Source organism: Ascidia mentula, chromosome 1 (assembly GCF_947561715.1).
Source record: "Ascidia mentula chromosome 1, kaAscMent1.1, whole genome shotgun sequence".
Lineage (NCBI taxonomy): Eukaryota > Metazoa > Chordata > Ascidiacea > Phlebobranchia > Ascidiidae > Ascidia > Ascidia mentula.
This window is the reverse complement of record NC_138566.1, coordinates 18,881,337-18,899,500: the sequence shown is the minus strand read 5'-3', so window position 1 is coordinate 18,899,500 and position 18,164 is coordinate 18,881,337. Positions and strand designations below refer to the sequence as shown.

Here is an 18,164-nt window from a genome sequence, read left to right as displayed (position 1 = left end):
CTTGTGCGCAGCCTGGTCTTGCGCTGTCGTCCCACTAGGCAAAAACGCGCCCACCCAACTTCATAACCAACAGGACAATCCACTCCTGGTCGTCTTGTGTAATTAGGTTGCGTAGCGGTTTTTCTGCAACCACAACAATTATAAATAACAGATTGCCACGTCACAATGTACGTAGTGAAACAATGGACAACAAAATATGCCTCCTTATTCAGTTTACAAATTGTATCTACGTTAATCATTAACATTTTAAATGTACAAGACTCGGAAATTATGTCGCCGAGTCAAAGCACTTCACAAGTTCAAAACACATGGAAAAAGAAACGTACCAACTGTGGGGTGACCCAGGTCTGTATTAGCCTGCGGCTAGTGGTTGCACCAACGTTCAATTCAGATATAATAACGTCTTAACCCTTATTTTGACTATAAACCAGATATATAGTTAGCATTTTAACAGCAGTACAATTTAACAGCAGCACAATCTCGCCCACAACATGTCGTCCTATAGACAGCCACATGCGCGGATGAATACAAACACGGTGAAAGTTAAAATCAGCCATGCGTTAATTCTCGCTGTAACATACCCCCCGACGATGTACGAACCCATGAGAACATCTAAACACACAAACAGCGAGAACGAAAACGAACGAACAAACAAACAAACACTCAAGCCTTCATTATCAGGCACAACTTCGCGATTGGTCGCTTGAACGACCCGGCGTGTGTTTTCACCAAAGCACTACGCACGAACCCGAACTTATCCGGGTACGTTTCCACAATCCTTCCGGTTAACCATTTTCCTCGTGGGGCCGAAGTGTCCACCAACAGGACAAGATCATCAACCTCGAGGTTCCTTTCGGGAAATTGCCATTTCTGACGTGTCTGCAGCGTCAGCAGGTACTCGTTTGTCCATCGGATCCAAAACTGGTCTGCCAAATATTGAACCTGGCGCCAGTGTCGTCGAACGTAGTTGTCTTCTTTCACAAATATTCCTGGTGACGACGTTTCTTGTCGCCCAATCAACAGTAGGTGATTCGGCGTCAGCGGCTCTCTGTCGGCCGGATCAAGACTAACAGGGGTGAGAGGCCTCGAGTTCAAGATGAATTCGACCTCGACGAGCAGCGTGCTCAGAGTCTCGTCGGAAGGCATCTGTTGTCCCAACAAGACGTTTAAAATTTTGCGCACTGAACGAATCATGCGTTCCCAGACGCCACCCATATGGCTGGCGGCGGGTGGATTAAATGACCAGTCAACGCTCCACTGACGTAGACGTTCCTCGACGTGTTTTAGGTTCCATTTTTCCAGGGATTCGCGCAGTATGCGCTCCGCACCCACAAAATTTGTGCCATTATCACTAAATACGCGTCTGGGCTTCCCACGTCGCCCAATGAACCTTCTGAAGGCATCAATAAACGAGTCGGTAGACAGCGAGTGCGCAACCTCCAAATGCACGGCACGAACAGTCATACATGTGAAGATGTAACCACACCTTTCGACTTCATGTGCGGTTGTCTGGAAGCACCTTTCAATCTTAATACACGACATACGTGGAAGTTCAGAAGTCCATGCATTCCACCTTTTTCCTATATCAGGTGGAACTTCCTGATCCCAGTCATGCTTTTCTTTACAAAGTTCTTGCAACAACATTCGTGCATGCAATATTACCGGTGCAACGAATCCTAAAGGGTCAAACAAAGAACTGACCATAGAGAGTATTCCTCTCCTCGTCGCAGGCTTTTTCTTAACTTTGATGTCGAATTCGAACGTGTCAGAGCGATAATTCCACAGCACTCCGAGCACACGTTCCATGTTCTTCACATCAGCATTTAACACAATTGACTGCACGGATCTATATTCGGCTGGGATTGACGACAACACAGCCTCGCTGTTGCTTACCCATTTTCTGAGCCGAAACCCTCCAAGTTGCAACAGATCCTGCAACTCGCCAGCCAATTTGATCGCCTTATCTTCAGTTTCGACGGATTTCAAACAATCGTCCACATAGAAATTTCGTTTCACGGTTGCGACCGCTTCGGGACTAAAATTACCTTTATTATCTTCAGCCGTTTTTTGTAAACAGAACCCAGCACAACAAGGAGACGAGGCTGCGCCAAATATATGTACCAGCATTTGGTAGTCTTCGGGTTCGCACGACAAATCGCCTTCAGGCCACCAAACGAATGTATCAACTTGGTCCACCCTCACCTGATGAAACATCGCTTCAACGTCAGCGACCAACGCTACTGGTTCCTGGCGAAACCGAACAAGTGTCCCAAAAAGGCTGTTGATTAAATCTGGTCCTTGTAAAAGCTGATCGTTTAGCGACGTATTTTGAAATCTGGCGGCACAATCAAAGACAACTCTCACCTTTCCCGGTTTCTGCGGGTGTGTCACTGGGTGATGCGGCAGGTACCAAACAGCGCCATCCTCCGGATTCTTGTCGTCGCTCTTTAAACGCCTGGCATATCCCTCCTTCAGGTAGGTATCCAACGTTTGCTTGTACTTTCCATGCAGCTGTGAATTATTTTCCAATCGCCGTTTTAAGTATGACAAACGCTTTATTACCATAGAACGGTTATTCGGTAGGTTTGGAGCACCTGGCCTCCATGGCAATCGCAGCTGATAATGTCCATCACGGTGCTTGACTGAGCCTTCCATCTGCTTCAATGCATACCTGTCTTCTTTCGACAGTGTTGTTCCAGGTGACAGCGCGGTAGGACCGAAGTCGCTTTCCCACATGCACTTTATTTGTTGGTGCAACATTTCGTCCTGTGAGTTTACAAAATTCACACATACCTGTGAATCATCTGATCCACGACCATGGCACGGACCCACAAGTGACCAACCAAGCATAGAACGCACGGCACTTGGCTCCTTTCGTCCGCCTCTTCTTTCATCGTTGATCCAGAACACCTCGGGAACGTTGGCTCCAATCAGCAACATTACTTCCCCATGGGGCAAAACAGGAAACTCCACATCGCGTAAATGAGGCCACCGCCAAAGCGATCCTTCTGGGACTTTGTTCGGAGAAACCGGCAAACTGTTTACACTCAAAACGTCGTGCAATTGTACGGATTCCTTTCCATCAATCGACGCTACTGTCAGATCGACGGCCAAACCCTCCCTTTTCTGTGACCTATCACTTACTGTAGTCAAGGAGTACGTTGTCTTCTTCCCCACGACGTCTAGCTGCTTGATCAGCCTTTCATCACACAAGGTTGTGGTCGATCCTTGATCCAAAAAGGCGTACGTTTCCAGCTCCCTGCCATTACTGCCCGTAACCTTTACCGGAACAATATTAAGATAGACGCTTTCCGCATGAGTGCTCATACAAGTCCAGCTGACAGTTGCACTTGACGATGACTCCACTGAAGACTGCGTAGATGCTTCGCATACGGGCGCAGTTGAAGACGCCTTCCATTCCGTCCAGTGCAGAAGATTGTGATGCTTTCCGCGACATCCGCTGATCGTACAAGAACTTGGCAAACTACAAGTTCTTGCTATATGGCCTTTCATAAAACAATTATCACACAGCCGAGCTTGACGAAGAAACTTCCTTCGCTCAACGAAGATTTTTCGTTTAAATAAATCACAATTCGCAAGGTCGTGCAATTTGCTGCACAGAGGACATCCTGATTTCTGAGTGGTGCTCGGTTCGAACTTTCTGTCGTTTCTTGGAGCAACCGATGTTGCGTTGGTCGATGCTCTTATCTTCGTCGGAAGACCTTTGTTACGCTTCTGTTGCATATCCCTGTCCTTGCGAGGCCCTAACATACGACCAAACATCGTGTTCCCAATATAAGCTTCATTCTTAACAAACTCAACAAGGTGACAGAAACGAGGCTCTTCTCCACTTCTTTCAATGCCAGCTGCGTGTCTACGCCATCGGCCCTGCATTGTGAACGGCAACCGCTTTACTATGTTCAACATATTTTCAAAGTTGTTGATGTCTGCAAAGTATCCCAGATGAGTCAGAGTCACCAAACACTCCTCTAAGGCTCGTGCAAGTTCCGACAATTCGTCGGCATCATCGGATCTCAGGTAAGGCCAATGACCTAACTTTTCCACGTACGCACGTGCGATTACAAGGGGACGACCGTACCGTTCGTATAGCAACTCTCGGGCCTTTCTGTAACCATACGTAGGTTCCAGACCAATACAAAAGGAGATCATGTCATACGCTTCCTTACGACAGTACTGAATCAGGTAGTTCAGCTTTGCGCTGTCACTGTCTACGCGACGACCAATACTTTCATCGAAGCTTATCATGAAACGCGTATACATTAGTGGATCACCTTCGAAATACAACAATTCCGGTCTGGGAAGGTCCATTCCTGCCTTTAACACAGCAGCAACACGGTACAAGTCACTCACCTCCGGCTCATGATTCGCCACATCCGGTTTTGACTTAGGTTCACTGCATGAAGAGGTTGGACTGTCCATTACCACCTTCACCTCGTCGTTACTGTCCTTGACATCGTCGGACTCAAACACTTGATTTTTCTCTTTTATTTCCGGCGGTTTGGCCTGTGTAGAGGGCGGGGAAAACTCAACGTTCCGATTCTGCGGAGAAAATCCATCAAAGCACGATCCCGATGATGACTTTCGTTCCCACATTTCAGCTTCCATTGTGGCAGCCTTTAATTTATGGTCAGCTTCAAGAATTTTTATCTCATTTTCTGCTTCCATCGTTTTCTGCAAAAGATTGCTTTCAGCTTCCATCTTTTTCTGCAAAAGATTGCTTTCAGCTTCCATCTTTTTCTGAAGAAGCTTACTCTCGGCTTCCATCTTCTTCTGCAGAAACTCCTTTTCCAGAAGCGCAACCTCTTTTCTTAAAAAGAGCTTCAGTACGCCTGCAACTCGAGCTCGAGCTTACTCGTGAACTCGCTTTGCCTTTTGAACCGAAATCGCTGACAGACAATGCCTTGCTGTCACGCTCAGTTGGCCTTGGACGCATTACTTGCTCCATCCATTCATTTATACGTACGTCAAACTCTTGTTTGCCACTTCGTAAACTTGAAAGTGCAACGTTAATTTTCCTTCTGTCCCTTTTCTTTTTTACCGAATCCAAACGTATTGCATGTTTGTCAATACACTCGTCATACAAAAGGTCGATAGCCGAAGTTACCTCCTTTAACTTTTGCACATTCGAGGAGTCCATCATTACTTTCTCAGCATCTTGATATGCCAGGTTAAGACGATGAACTAAATTGTCGAGGGTTTTTTTGAGATTCAACCATCTTGCAACCTCTATCGAAACGTTACTCCGTAGTTGTCCGAGTAGGAACGTTGTCCAAGTTGAAAAACTTTAATGTTACGACCGCTTGTGCGCAGCCTGGTCCTGCGCTGTCGTCCCACTAGGCAAAAACGTGCCCACCCAACTTCATAACCAACAGGACAATCCACTCCTGGTCGTCTCATAACCAACAGATTGCCACGTCACAATGTACGTAGTGAAACAATGGACAACAAAATATGCCTCCTTATTCAGTTTACAAATTGTATCTACGTTAATCATTAACATTTTAAATGTACAAGACTCGGAAATTATGTCGCCGAGTCAAAGCACTTCACAAGTTCAAAACACATGGAAAAAGAAACGTACCAACTGTGGGGTGACCCAGGTCTGTATTAGCCTGCGGCTAGTGGTTGCACCAACGTTCAATTCAGATATAATAACGTCTTAACCCTTATTTTGACTATAAACCAGATATATAGTTAGCATTTTAACAGCAGTACAATTTAACAGCAGCACAATCTCGCCCACAACATGTCGTCCTATAGACAGCCACATGCGCGGATGAATACAAACACGGTGAAAGTTAAAATCAGCCATGCGTTAATTCTCGCTGTAACACAAACAAAGAATCCGCCGGCGCAAAGCGTGAGTGTGGACTCGGCCTATGTGTGTTGCAATCCCATACGGTCTGTGACGTAATAATAGGAGTCCAAGTTTTAAGGAATAACGCAACGTGGTTCTGTCCTTTTTGTGTTCGACAACTGTGCAGCACAGTGCTACGTCATTTTTACTCTGCAAAAGGTTTTTTGTGTTGCGAACGAGCATTTTCTGGTGAGTCTATTTGTACATATGTGTGAAACGACTGAAGTACCAAATAAATGTGTAAATTGTAACTTTGGCAAAGTTAACAAGAAGGGGCTGTAACGTTACGGCCAACATAGGTTTGCGTCCAAGATCAGTAATCTGGATAAAATCGGTAACCTAAACACGCGACTGCAGCGGCAAACAGGGCGTGTACATATTTTCATCCAAGGAGGGTAATTGAAATCATTTACCCTATATATTGCACAGCGTCCACGATAGGTAACTTTGTAAACGTTAAGGTAGTCACACCATAGTATACTCTTATGGTAGTGCAACCATTGTCTCCGTCACGCATGACTTCCAGGAGATCAAATGCGACTTTTTGCATACGAAGAGATAGGAAACTAACAAATAAATTGGAATTACTTAAAACGTGGGTAGAGTTTCGAGCTGAATTTTTAGTATGTTAAAGTTAGTACTATATTGATTCCAATAATTAAAAATATTAAATATTTTCTACCCTTCTTTCCGAGGTACGGTGATGTTTTGTCGAACAGTTTTTGGACACCATGTGTAAATTGGAAATTTTAAAGTGCAAGTATACCACCTTATGTAATATTTGGCTTGAGTATGTATAAACATACCTGTGTTGACGTAATAAATCTAGTGACGTAATCATGACGCCAATTTATAGGCATAAATACGGTTATAATGTATCCTATCGTGTAAAAGATGCGTTTTTTAGGTATTGTGATTTTCATGCAAGATTCAATTCCTAACTACTATGTACATCAACAAATGACCAAAGGTCGAAATGCTTTGGGGCTGCTTGCTCTGAAATAAACTTTGTGAAACTGGTAAAGTTAAGTAGCCTAGCTACCACAGGCAAAAATATTTTTTTGAAGAATATGCATACAAATTTATGTAATATGATATGTTTCATGATCACCTACAGGTTTTTCTATGTGAGTCAGTTTGTTATGTAGATGTAATCTTGTGTGTATTTGCCATACATAAACATATTTTTGAATTCTTTTAGGTTGTTGTTTACAAAATTCACAGTGTGGAGAAACAAAACTAGATAAAAAAGTTAGCAATACATGATGTGCCTGTTAACTTAAGATTCAAAAATGTATTTTTCAAAGAAGCTTTGGGTTTCATGTTGTTGAAATATATTCTGATGCTAGCATGACATGAGTATTTCCTTTGCAATTGTACATAAATAAAGTATCCTGTTTACTTTTTGTGTGGTGATTGTTTTTTTCTAGACAGGAGTTAGTCATACATTTTGATTTATTATCATACACCATAAAACTTACAATAATTTTATAATATTTGAACAAATTAAATGTTTTCATCAGACAGAATTCAAATGATATAAATTTGTGGAGATTGGTACAAAAATCTTGCTTCTTTCATCTGAGAATCCTGAAGATTGTCTGAAATATATTACTTCTGTCTTGTTCTGGCAAAATAGTATGTGATAATTTGGACTTACAAATTTAGGCAAGGAAGACAGATTAAGTGGAGTTTTACTTTAAACTGCAACATGCGAACCTGTGACATAATACCAAAATCTACTAACTTTGTTTGGTCACTTTTTAGTTTATGGAGTGCATTGATACATATCCAACACATAAAAATGATCAAACCCTATTAAAATATTACATCAAGATATAAGATACATGCAAACATAGATTAGCAGCACATTTTTAAATGTCTGAACACCCCTAATAACTTCAAAATATAGTCTACTTATGGCAGACTACGTTATTTTGCCTTGAAATGTCTTTCTACAACAAACAAAGCTGTTTTAGCCAGATTAGTACTCAAAATCTGCGTCATGATTACGTCACAGTTAGATTACGTCAGCAGAGGCATGTTGAAACACACTTAACAACAAAAACAAATGCAAAGTGGCATACTTACGCTTTTTCATTCCATTTGCACAAGGCCTTCAAAAAATTTTTCGGAAAAACGATGCGTTATTTCAAAAAAGGAAATGATTTATTTCTTATTTTTTTACCCATTCGAATCAGTATAATACTTATTTGAACATACTGAAAATTCGTTTCAAAATTCTACCCACGTTTTAAGTAATTCCAATTTGTTTGCGTGTTTCCTATCTCTTCGTATGCAAAAAGTCGCATTTGATCTCCTGGAAATCATGCGTGACGGAGTTTCCCACAGACAATAAAACAAACAAAGAAAATAGGAGCCGTTGCACTACCATAAGAGTATACTATGGTCACACTATACCTTGCACTGTGTCCACGATAGGTAACTTTGTAAACGTTAAGGTAGTCACGCTATACCTTGCACTGTGTCCACGATAGGTAACTTTGTTAAACGTTAAGGTAGTCACGCAATACCTTACACTGTGTCCACGATAGTTAAACGTTAGAGTAGTCACGCTATACCTTGCATTATGTCTATGATAGGTGAGTTTGCTAATCGTTTAGGTAGTCACGCTATACCTTGCATTATGTCAATGATAGGTAAGTTTGCTAAACGTTTAGGTAGTCACTCTATACCTTGCACTATGTCCATGATGGGTAAGTTTGTTAAACTTTAGAGTAGTCAGGCTATACCTTGCACTATGCCCATGATAGGTAAGTTTGTTAAACGTTAATGTAGTCACGCTATACCTTGCAATATGTCCATGATAGGTAAGTTTGTTAAACGTTAGGGTAGTCACGCTATACCTTGCAATATGACCATGATAAGTAAGTTTGCTAAACGTTTAGGTAGTCACTCTATACCTTGCACTATGTCCATGATGGGTAAGTTTGTTAAACTTTAGAGTAGTCAGGCTATACCTTGCACTATGCCCATGATAGGTAAGTTTGTTAAACATTAATGTAGTCACGCTATACCTTGCAATATGTCCATGATAGGTAAGTTTGTTAAACGTTAGGGTAGTCACGCTATACCTTGCAATATGACCATGATAAGTAAGTTTGTTAAACGTTAATGTTTAACAAACTTACTCGTGAAGCGTGGTGTATTCAATCTTCTGTCGCCCCAAGTTATCGGTAAGCATTGCGTGTGTTACGTCGTAGTGGCGCATTGTATTTTATGTTGCCTGTTTCATTTAGGTGTGCGACAGTAACTGCTTGGACCGTCTTTGTGGTCCAGAGTTTTCCCGGTTCCCAAATAGTTGGTGAGCCTTCTGTGTAGAAACCGTGTTCTAAGGGTCCACGTGTCCTACTTGTCTTTTCGTTTCCTCCCGACGTCTGTATCGTCTACACTTCGAATTCATTCTATCTTGCGTACGAGTGCGTACTGCACATTCCATAACAAGAATAACATCAACTGAGTGAGCGAGTTTGAGGCCCATTAAAGATACGCGTTTTAACTGCGGGAATTCCGCCTCGTGAGACGTTCCGCGCCAAGAACCTGGGCGCGTTTAACGGACGTTACACACATCATTTTATGGATGTTGTTTAGGCCGACGAGTGTTTCCTAACCGGTGTTACGTTTACCACTAGTGGTATGCGACCGAATTCCAGGAGGTACGCGAGCACCTTTCTGCAATTTTCTCAGCTCTTACTCGGTGGAACGTGCGTTCAGCGCATTTACTACTCTTTTGGATGGAAAGAGAAATCTCTTCTTGATATCGTCAACAGAGGACACTTACGATTGTTTTTTGCCCAACATGAAACCTGTTGAGAAATTGATGTCATTGCACCAACCTCACCCATCGCATAATTGACAAGCAACAAATAAATTTGTTATGTTTTTTGTCCGTTCTGTTCGGTGTTGTTAAATGATTAAGGTATTTGGGGGGCGGTACAGAAAAAAAGATTGAGAAACACTGGTCTAGGTCGTTCTGAGGCAGTATTTAGCCACCTCCGTCCATAAAGCGATAAGTAGTAGTGGGCGGTTCGACTGAACTCGGGTCATTGACGTTCATCGATGTGCAATTTTGTCAGTGGCATTTACGGAATGAGCGGGTGGTGCCGTCCCTTGACATTTTGGATTTGGAAGCTTCGCGAGTCATTGCGACGCACGGTGTCTTCCACTTATATTTGAAATTCGTGTGTTTTTTTGCATCTGTTACTTCGAACGATCTCCTCACAGCGTAGCTATACCAACCAATTAATTTGTCACTTTAACAATACAAAATTCAATGACCAATTAAGAATTATACGATGTGTAAAAGGCAGGAAGCGAGAAATTAAATTGATGTTTCCCGACCAGGTGCTTTTGGCGATGTCCCAGAAAAAAACACCACAACAATGTCGCTCTTGGTAGAAAATATTTTCCTTGTGAGGAAAAAGCAAATTGTCATAACTTTAGTTTAGAGAATATTTACAGCGTAGACGTTTTATAGGACGAAATCGTGATAGTACAATTGTTTTTGTATATAAGTCTAACAGCTGAAAGGTCACGCAGATTTTTAGTGAACGCCCCAGGAAGAGGATTGTGCGACGCCTCATTTAATGCGAAAAGCCTCGTGTAGGGTCCACGTCAACGATGTCAAACTAACATGCTATATTGGGCCAAACTGTTTTTTTCTTTTTCGAGAAGGGCCAAACTGTAAATGGAAATAGACACTTTAGTGTTATAATTCGGGTTCATTGGGTTAGCGGGAAGAATGTGCTGGTACTCCTTGCTTTAACAACGCTACTTTGTCGTCATCTGCGTTGTGTGTGAAGTGTTCCACGTTTCTCGCTGACCACCTTGTGCTCTTGGGTTTACATCACCAGAACTCCCAAAACCCACAGGGCGAAAATTTATTTTTATTTGAATTAAAACCTGTCTGATTCAGTTTTAAAGCAAATGCTTTGTAAGAATAGTTACTGAAATAGCATCAGTTATCGTCAGGTTACCGGTCGCTGGTTATTTGCAGGTTTAAGACACAAATACAAACGAGCAGAAGGCACGAGGTAACAGTTTTTTTCAGAAAACCGCGGAGATCAGATGCCCGCCATGGCCGTAGGTCGTCCACATATATGCCCTTGCCATTGGAGTTGTTTACTTATGTGGTTAATGTATTTCACATCTAATAATAGAAACAGAAACCAAAAATCTTTAGTTGAAAAAAGATATGGAATATTACCACGAAACAAAAAGGTTGTTGGAGACTTATTGGTCGAAAGTTTTGGATTTTGTTGATAACAACGAGAAGTTTGTCATATGCGTAGGTATGAAGACTAAATAAGTTATATACAAATAATTGAATAACAACTGCCTAAATTGAAAAATAACTTTAGGATTTTGGTTGTGATAAACGATAAAGCATACATTACTGGGGTAAAAATATGTAATGCCATTGTTAATTTCTCTTATATGATAAAACTTCAATGAGTATTAACTGCATTGCAGGCACAATATTGGCTATAATGCTTCCCTTTCTGGTAGTGAGTTTCTTTTTCATGATATTGGATCTCACAGGCAAACCGAGTTGTCTTCTCAAGTACAAAATTCAAAAAAGAAAGAAACAAGTAAATATGTGTGAAAAAAACGGGAACTTTTTGATATTGTTTCAGCTGCAAAAATATCCTCATAACAGCGATGTATTTTCTTCAACGTACGCATGGTCACAAATACAGTTACATACAGTCGCACCTCACGCATGCGATATTTCTTAACGCAATGATCGTCTTATCCATGAATCCAGCATTCATGGTCGTTACTGTGAGTAACAGCATGTTTTCCGATGTGTTAGATTGACAAGAGAAGCTACTTTCGTTGTGCGTTGCTCGCAACCTGCAACGAACTCATCACATGCTTCATCTTCTGCTTTTGTTATCCTTTGCTAAAGGCAAGGGGCGTCTCAGCTCTTAACCCACTTCCCGATATTTGGGTTCTGATCATCCAGTTTTATGTGATGAGTTACGCCGACGAAGCGACATTTTACTACGGTCACAGGTATTTGTGTAGAAACGCAATTGCGTCAACAGACCACATTTTTATTTTTTAAATATTCGGTACAATGAGCGCAAAAAGTCTTCCAGACAGGATAAACTTTGGTTTTAAATTTCTAGATTTCTTCACTTGCCTCCATTCTACAAGCGGTTTCACAAACAACATCACAAATGGACTACACCAATCAGTGTGAGCTCAGGTTACGCCCACCCGTTGGACAATTGTGTAAGTGGAAATTTTGAAAGTTACTTTTGTTTCGAAGCGTGTGAATAAATGAACTCACTTCCACACGAGCAATTTATTCACCTAATCTTTGACTCACATTACCCACATATTCAGCCGCAGCTGCTTCGTTACGCACGTTATTTTTCTGCAACGCAGTAAGTTGTGCGTTTTTACATAAGGCCCCATTATAATCAAAACACAGATATATGGAATTCTTGTGTCTTGCAGATCGAGGAGTTTGTCCCGCTTTTCGTGGGAACATTTCTTCTTGGCAACCACATCATACTTACATGGTATTACGTTGCTATAGGCCAAATCAGCACATTGATTCATCACTCAGGCTACCATTTACCTTTCCTTAGCTCCCCACAGTTTCACGATTTCAACCACTATAAGTAAGTTTGAATCGAAACTATGCTGAAATAAAAAGTAAATCTAGATTGCACTAAAACTGTATCTTGAAGTGAAAGTCCTAACAATACATGAAGCAACTTTTTCAACGAATTTTATGATGTAGAGCAGGGCTTTCCAAACTTTTTCGCGCGCGTCCCCTTTTAATCTCCTGAAATTTTCTGCGACCCTTCAGAGTTAGTATGATAAACAGTGCGAAATGTAGATTTGTTATATTTATTGAATTGCTTATTTCGAACGAAAACTAAAAACAAGCTACCGGTACTCGAAGCCTACTACTTGACACGTAGGTATCCTTCTGGAAACAAAACAAAAAAGCAAACACTTATTCAGATAACGAAGTCCCATTATATAGTACTAGGGCTAGGCCTATTTACTCACAGTTCAGTTAAGTATAATGTTTTGCACAATTGCACCAGTTTTAATAACTGCGTTTCGAATTAAACTTCTGAAAAGTACAATAGTATAATATGCACTATTTGGTGTAAAATTTTTGTACTCTCTGCGACCCCTGAAGTTGGCTATACGACCCCTTGCGGGGTCGCGACCCCCAGTTTGGGAAGCCCTGATGTAGAGTGACTTTAGTTTTTGGTAATGCTGCGGCATCATATTTTATTCATATTTTGGCAACTTTGGTGATAACCTGTTCACAACCTGATTTTTTTGTGTGTTGATTCCAGTTTCAACGAGTGCTTTGGCACAAACGGATTTCTGGACGGTTTTCATCAAACCGACAAGAGGTTTAGGAAGTCAGTACATAGCAAACGTGACGTCACCTTCTACAGTTTTACGCCGATTGATGTTCTGTTACCTGACGACGAAAAGAAGCAATAGTTTCCACAGAGACTTGGACGCGGCGTATAAATGCAACAAGTTACATACAACACTTTTTAACTTCACAATATGCGGGTGCGACTGTTTTCCGTCTTATTTGCAAAAAAAACAATTTATTTTGAAAAAGGAAGCTTGTAGCAGAGCTGAAAAAAATAGCAAATAACTTTAAAAGTAAGCAACATTACCAAAATATCTGAAGTGTTGCGTTTGTTCAGCTTTTAGCTTCGGATTGAACATTTTTGTTGTCGAAAAAACGCTTTATCGAATAAAGTTTTTAACTTCACGCTTGACTTGAATCGTAGTAAATATTTGCAAGTAGCACATAAAGCTTGCTTTGTCCGTCTATTTAAGTAAATTTCATTCGGTATGGGTCCCATTTGTTGTTTTATAATGTAGGCCTATGCTCATAGAAGGCACAAACTTTCATCATGAAATATTTTCCAGTCAAAATTGAAATTGGTTAGCGAAAATTTATCGCACATTTCATTGTAATTAGGTAATTGCTATTGGCTTTTTGTACAGCAATTGATGCGGACCTTTCGTCGGGATGCTAGTATTTCTAGCATTTTTGTCTTACACAATGATGCAAGCATTTGTAACTCTTTCTCAAGTTTTTTTAATAACAAACCCATTGCAATGACAAATTGCAAACGGCCCCCAATTGTGTATTAAGCATACGACCTGCTTTGTTTGCGTGTGGGTGACCGATTTATCATACATCTGAAACTACACAAACTTTAAACCACCAGGTATACTATTATGCGCAATCGATGTAAAGATTGACATTTATACAAACGTAGCAATTCTCTTGCCTTCTCCTGCAATGCTTGCAACACATCAGTGTCTTTTGCTAACCTGGTCACAAAACTATTGCAACAGGTTGAATTTGTTTTAAACCCTTAGTGCCGTAAAATTGAATTGTGTTTTGCTCGGTAGGGATTGGTATATATTGTTCTTATCTGTTCCATATCACAATGTTATTTAATGAAGACTATTCAGAGTACCTGTGCAGTCTTTTACGAATAAATTTCATACAGAAGAAAAATCACTTTACTTATTATAACATGACTTGCTTTTTTGCCAGGTAACACAGTATTAGAAACTGGTTTTGCAGTGACACGCAAACGTAACAAGGCACGTGTGACAACAACGTCCTTACGTGCCAGAGGAAATGTTGAAAATATGCTTCAGGACATTTACGGTTGTTTTGTGTTCAAATTCAAAGTCACAATAATAGATTTTGTAAAGGAAATAAGGCCGGGTCCACACTCACGCTTTGCGCCGGCGGATTCTTTGTTTGTTTCAATGTCCCGAGCGTACGCCCGCACGCCGGCGTATAATGAAACAAACAAAGAATCCGCCGGCGCAAAGCGTGAGTGTTGACTCGGCCTATGTGTGTTGCAATCCCATACGGTCTGTGACGTAATAATAAGAGTCCAAGTTTTAAGTGACAACGCAACGTGGTTTTGTCCTTTTTGTGTTCGACAACTGTGCAACACAGTGCTACGTCATTTTTATTCTGCAAAAGGTTTTTTGTGTTGCGAGCGAGCATTTTCTGGTGAGTCTATTTGTACATATGTGTGAAACGACTGAAGTACCAAATAAATGTGTAAATTGGTAACTTTGGCAAAGTTAACTGCGATGACTTAGAAGTCAGTTCGCTGAACAGTATATAGCTGCCCTTGTTTGTGTGACTAGGTTTACACACGGTGTTGACGCTGCCTTTATACTCACAGTACTAACCCTGTTTACATGGCCAAGTCGACTTGAGCATCAAGTCGACTCGTGACCGGGTCACGTGATTTTCAAATTCGACGCGCGAAAACGACGAATTTACATGGGGCTTTTAAGTCAGCTTAAGTTAAGCTGTCTCGGGCTGACAGGCTGTAAATTCAGACTCTGTACTAAATAAATTATCAATATTTCTAATCTAAGCATGCAGAGAAAAGTTATTCGCAGTTAGTTTACGCAAATGCTTGCTGTAAATTGGTCCTTGATTATAGTGTGAGTTTACTTTGCCAGATATAATAGATGATTTAACTAGAAAGCCTGCTGCAACCCATATTTTTTAATTTCTGATTAAACTAAAAGGCTGCATTTTCCTGGAATGTGTTCACAACAACACCATGGTAAGAGTATTCAAGTGAAAATTTCATGTTTAGTAGTATTAATTATCTCTGTCCTTCTTCACAGGATCCTTTTCAGAAGCTGCCTAATCCCGTAATCCCATGTACAATTGAGTGTCAGAAAAGACTGAATGGAATGTTTCATACCAGCCCAATGTTAATTAATTTGAAACAAATATACAGAAGATGTGATAGTTACATAACATAAACTTGTGTCATGGCATTCTTGTCATATTTTCTTTTTTTTTGACGAACAGAAAAGGTTTACATAAGCCTGCTTTTGTATTTTATGGTTGATTGTTGTTCACATAATCCTTGCATAAATAAGATGCAGTAGCCTAAATATGAATAAACAACCAGTTTGCATTGACTTGTTATATTATAGCACATCCAGCAGCAAATGAAAACAATTAACACAAGTGCATTCTTCTTTCAAGCAAGTGTCAGCATTCCTGCAATGCATTTGTTTCCTTCAGGTCTCCAAAATGCAACTTAGGTCCTCAAAACGAATGTTGCTTTTTTGTATCTTGATGCTTGTACAAATTATTTAACACTTGCGCAGTATTTATCAAAATTAACTCCAGTAAGCACATCCTTCTCGCCCCTGCAGCATAGAGCATACTCACGTAGTTGTACTAGAACTAGTTTATTACTTTTAAGGTTTATTGTAAACAGCAAACCCTCAACGCACAACCTCATAAACAAATCACCTAATCCTAACTTCTTCGCGGCACTTGTCGTTACGGGGTTTAAGCTGACTTAATCGCTTAAGCTGTCCCGTAAACCACTCTCCGCGTTAGATCGAAGGCCGAGACGGCTTAAGACGCTTGCCTTTTTCTCTTCGCCAAAAACGAGAGAGTCGGATCGGCGAGTCAGCTTCGAAGCCGTCTTAAACCGTCATCTCTCTTTCATCTGTACACACGTGAAGCGTGTGGTATTCAATCTTCTGTCGCCCAAATTAATCGGTAAACATTGTGTATGTTACGTCATAGTGGCGCATTGTAGTTTATATTGCTTGTTTCGTTTAGGACTGCTTGGACCGTCTTTGTGGTCCAGAGTTTTCCCGGTTCCCAAATAGTTGGTAGTTATGCTGTACTTTACTACGTGTGAAGTGTACTTGTTTGACACATTGCCTTCTGTGTAGAAACCGTGTTCTAAGGGTCCACGTGTCCTACGTGTCTTTTCCTCCCGACGTCTGTATCGTCTACACTTCGAATACATTCTATCTTGCGTACGAGTGCGTACTGCGCATTGGATAACAAGAATAACATCAACTGAGTGAGCGAGTTTGAGGCCCATTAAAGATACGCGTTTTAACTGCGGGAATTCCGCCTCGTGTGACGTTCCGCGCTAAGAACCAGGGCGCGTTCAACGGACGTTACACACATCATTTTATGGATGTTGTTTAGGCCGACGAGTGTTTCCCAACCGGTGTTACGTTTACCACTAGTGGTACGCGACCGAACTCCAGGAGGTACGCGAGCCCCCTTCTGCAATTTTCTCAGCTCTTACTCGGTGGAACGTGCGTTCTGCGCATTTACTACTCTTTTGGATGGAAAGAGAAATCTCTTCTTGATATCGTCAATAGAGGACACTTACGATTGTTTTTTGCCCAACATGAAACCTGATGTTGAGAAATTGGTGTCATTGCACCAACCTCACCCATCGCATAATTGACAAGCAACAAATAAATTCATTATGTTTTTTGTCTGTTCTGTTCGGCGTTGTTAATTGACTAAGGTATTTGGGGCTGTACAGAAAACAAGTTTGAGAAACACTGGTCTAGGTCGTTCTGAGGCAGTATTTAGCCATCTCCGTCCATAAAGCGAAAAGTAGTAATGCGCGGTTCGACAGGATTCGGGTCATTGACGTTCACGAATGTGCAATTTTGTCAGTGGCATTTGCGGAATGAGCAGGTGGTGCTGTCCCTTGACACTTTGAATTTGTAAGCTTCGCGAGTCATTGCGACGCGCGGTGTCTTCCACTTATGTTTGAAATTCGTGTGTTTTTTTGCATCTGTTACTTCGAACGGTCTCCTTACAGCGTAGCTATACCAACCAATTAATTTGTCACTTTAACAATACAAAATTCAATGACCAATTAAGAATTATACGATGTGTAAAAGGCAGGAAGCGAGAAATTAAATTGATGTTTTCCAACCGAGTGCGCTTTTGGCGATATCCCAGTAAAAAACACCACAACAATGTCGCTCTTGGCAGAATATACTTTCCTTTTGAGGAAAAAGCAAATAGTCATAACTTTAGTTTACAGATTATATACAACGTAGACGTTTTATAGGACGAAATCGTGATAATAAAATTGTCCTTGTTTATAAGTCTAACAGCTAAAAGGTCACGCAGATTTTTAGTAAACGCCCCAGGAAGTGGAAAATTGTGCGACGCCTCATTTAATGCGAAAAGCCTCGTGTCGGGTGCACGTCAACGGTGTCAAACTAACATGCGATATTGGGCCAAACTGTTTTTTTCTTTTTTGAGAAGGGCCAAACTGTAAATGGCAATAGACACTTTAGTATTATAATCCGGGTTCATTGGGTTAGCGGGAAGAATGTGCTGGTGCTCCTTACTTTAACAACGCTACTTTGTCGTCATCTGCGTTGTAAGTGAAGTGTTCCACGTTTCTCGCTGACCACCTTG

The 18,164-nt window shown here is 41.1% G+C and overlaps 1 pseudogene; it reads right to left on the bottom strand.

The window, feature by feature from the left end:
• Window positions 1-663: 663 nt before the first annotated feature.
• LOC145888934 (uncharacterized) lies at window positions 664-6,395 on the bottom strand (annotated as a pseudogene).
• Window positions 6,396-18,164: the final 11,769 nt, after the last annotated feature.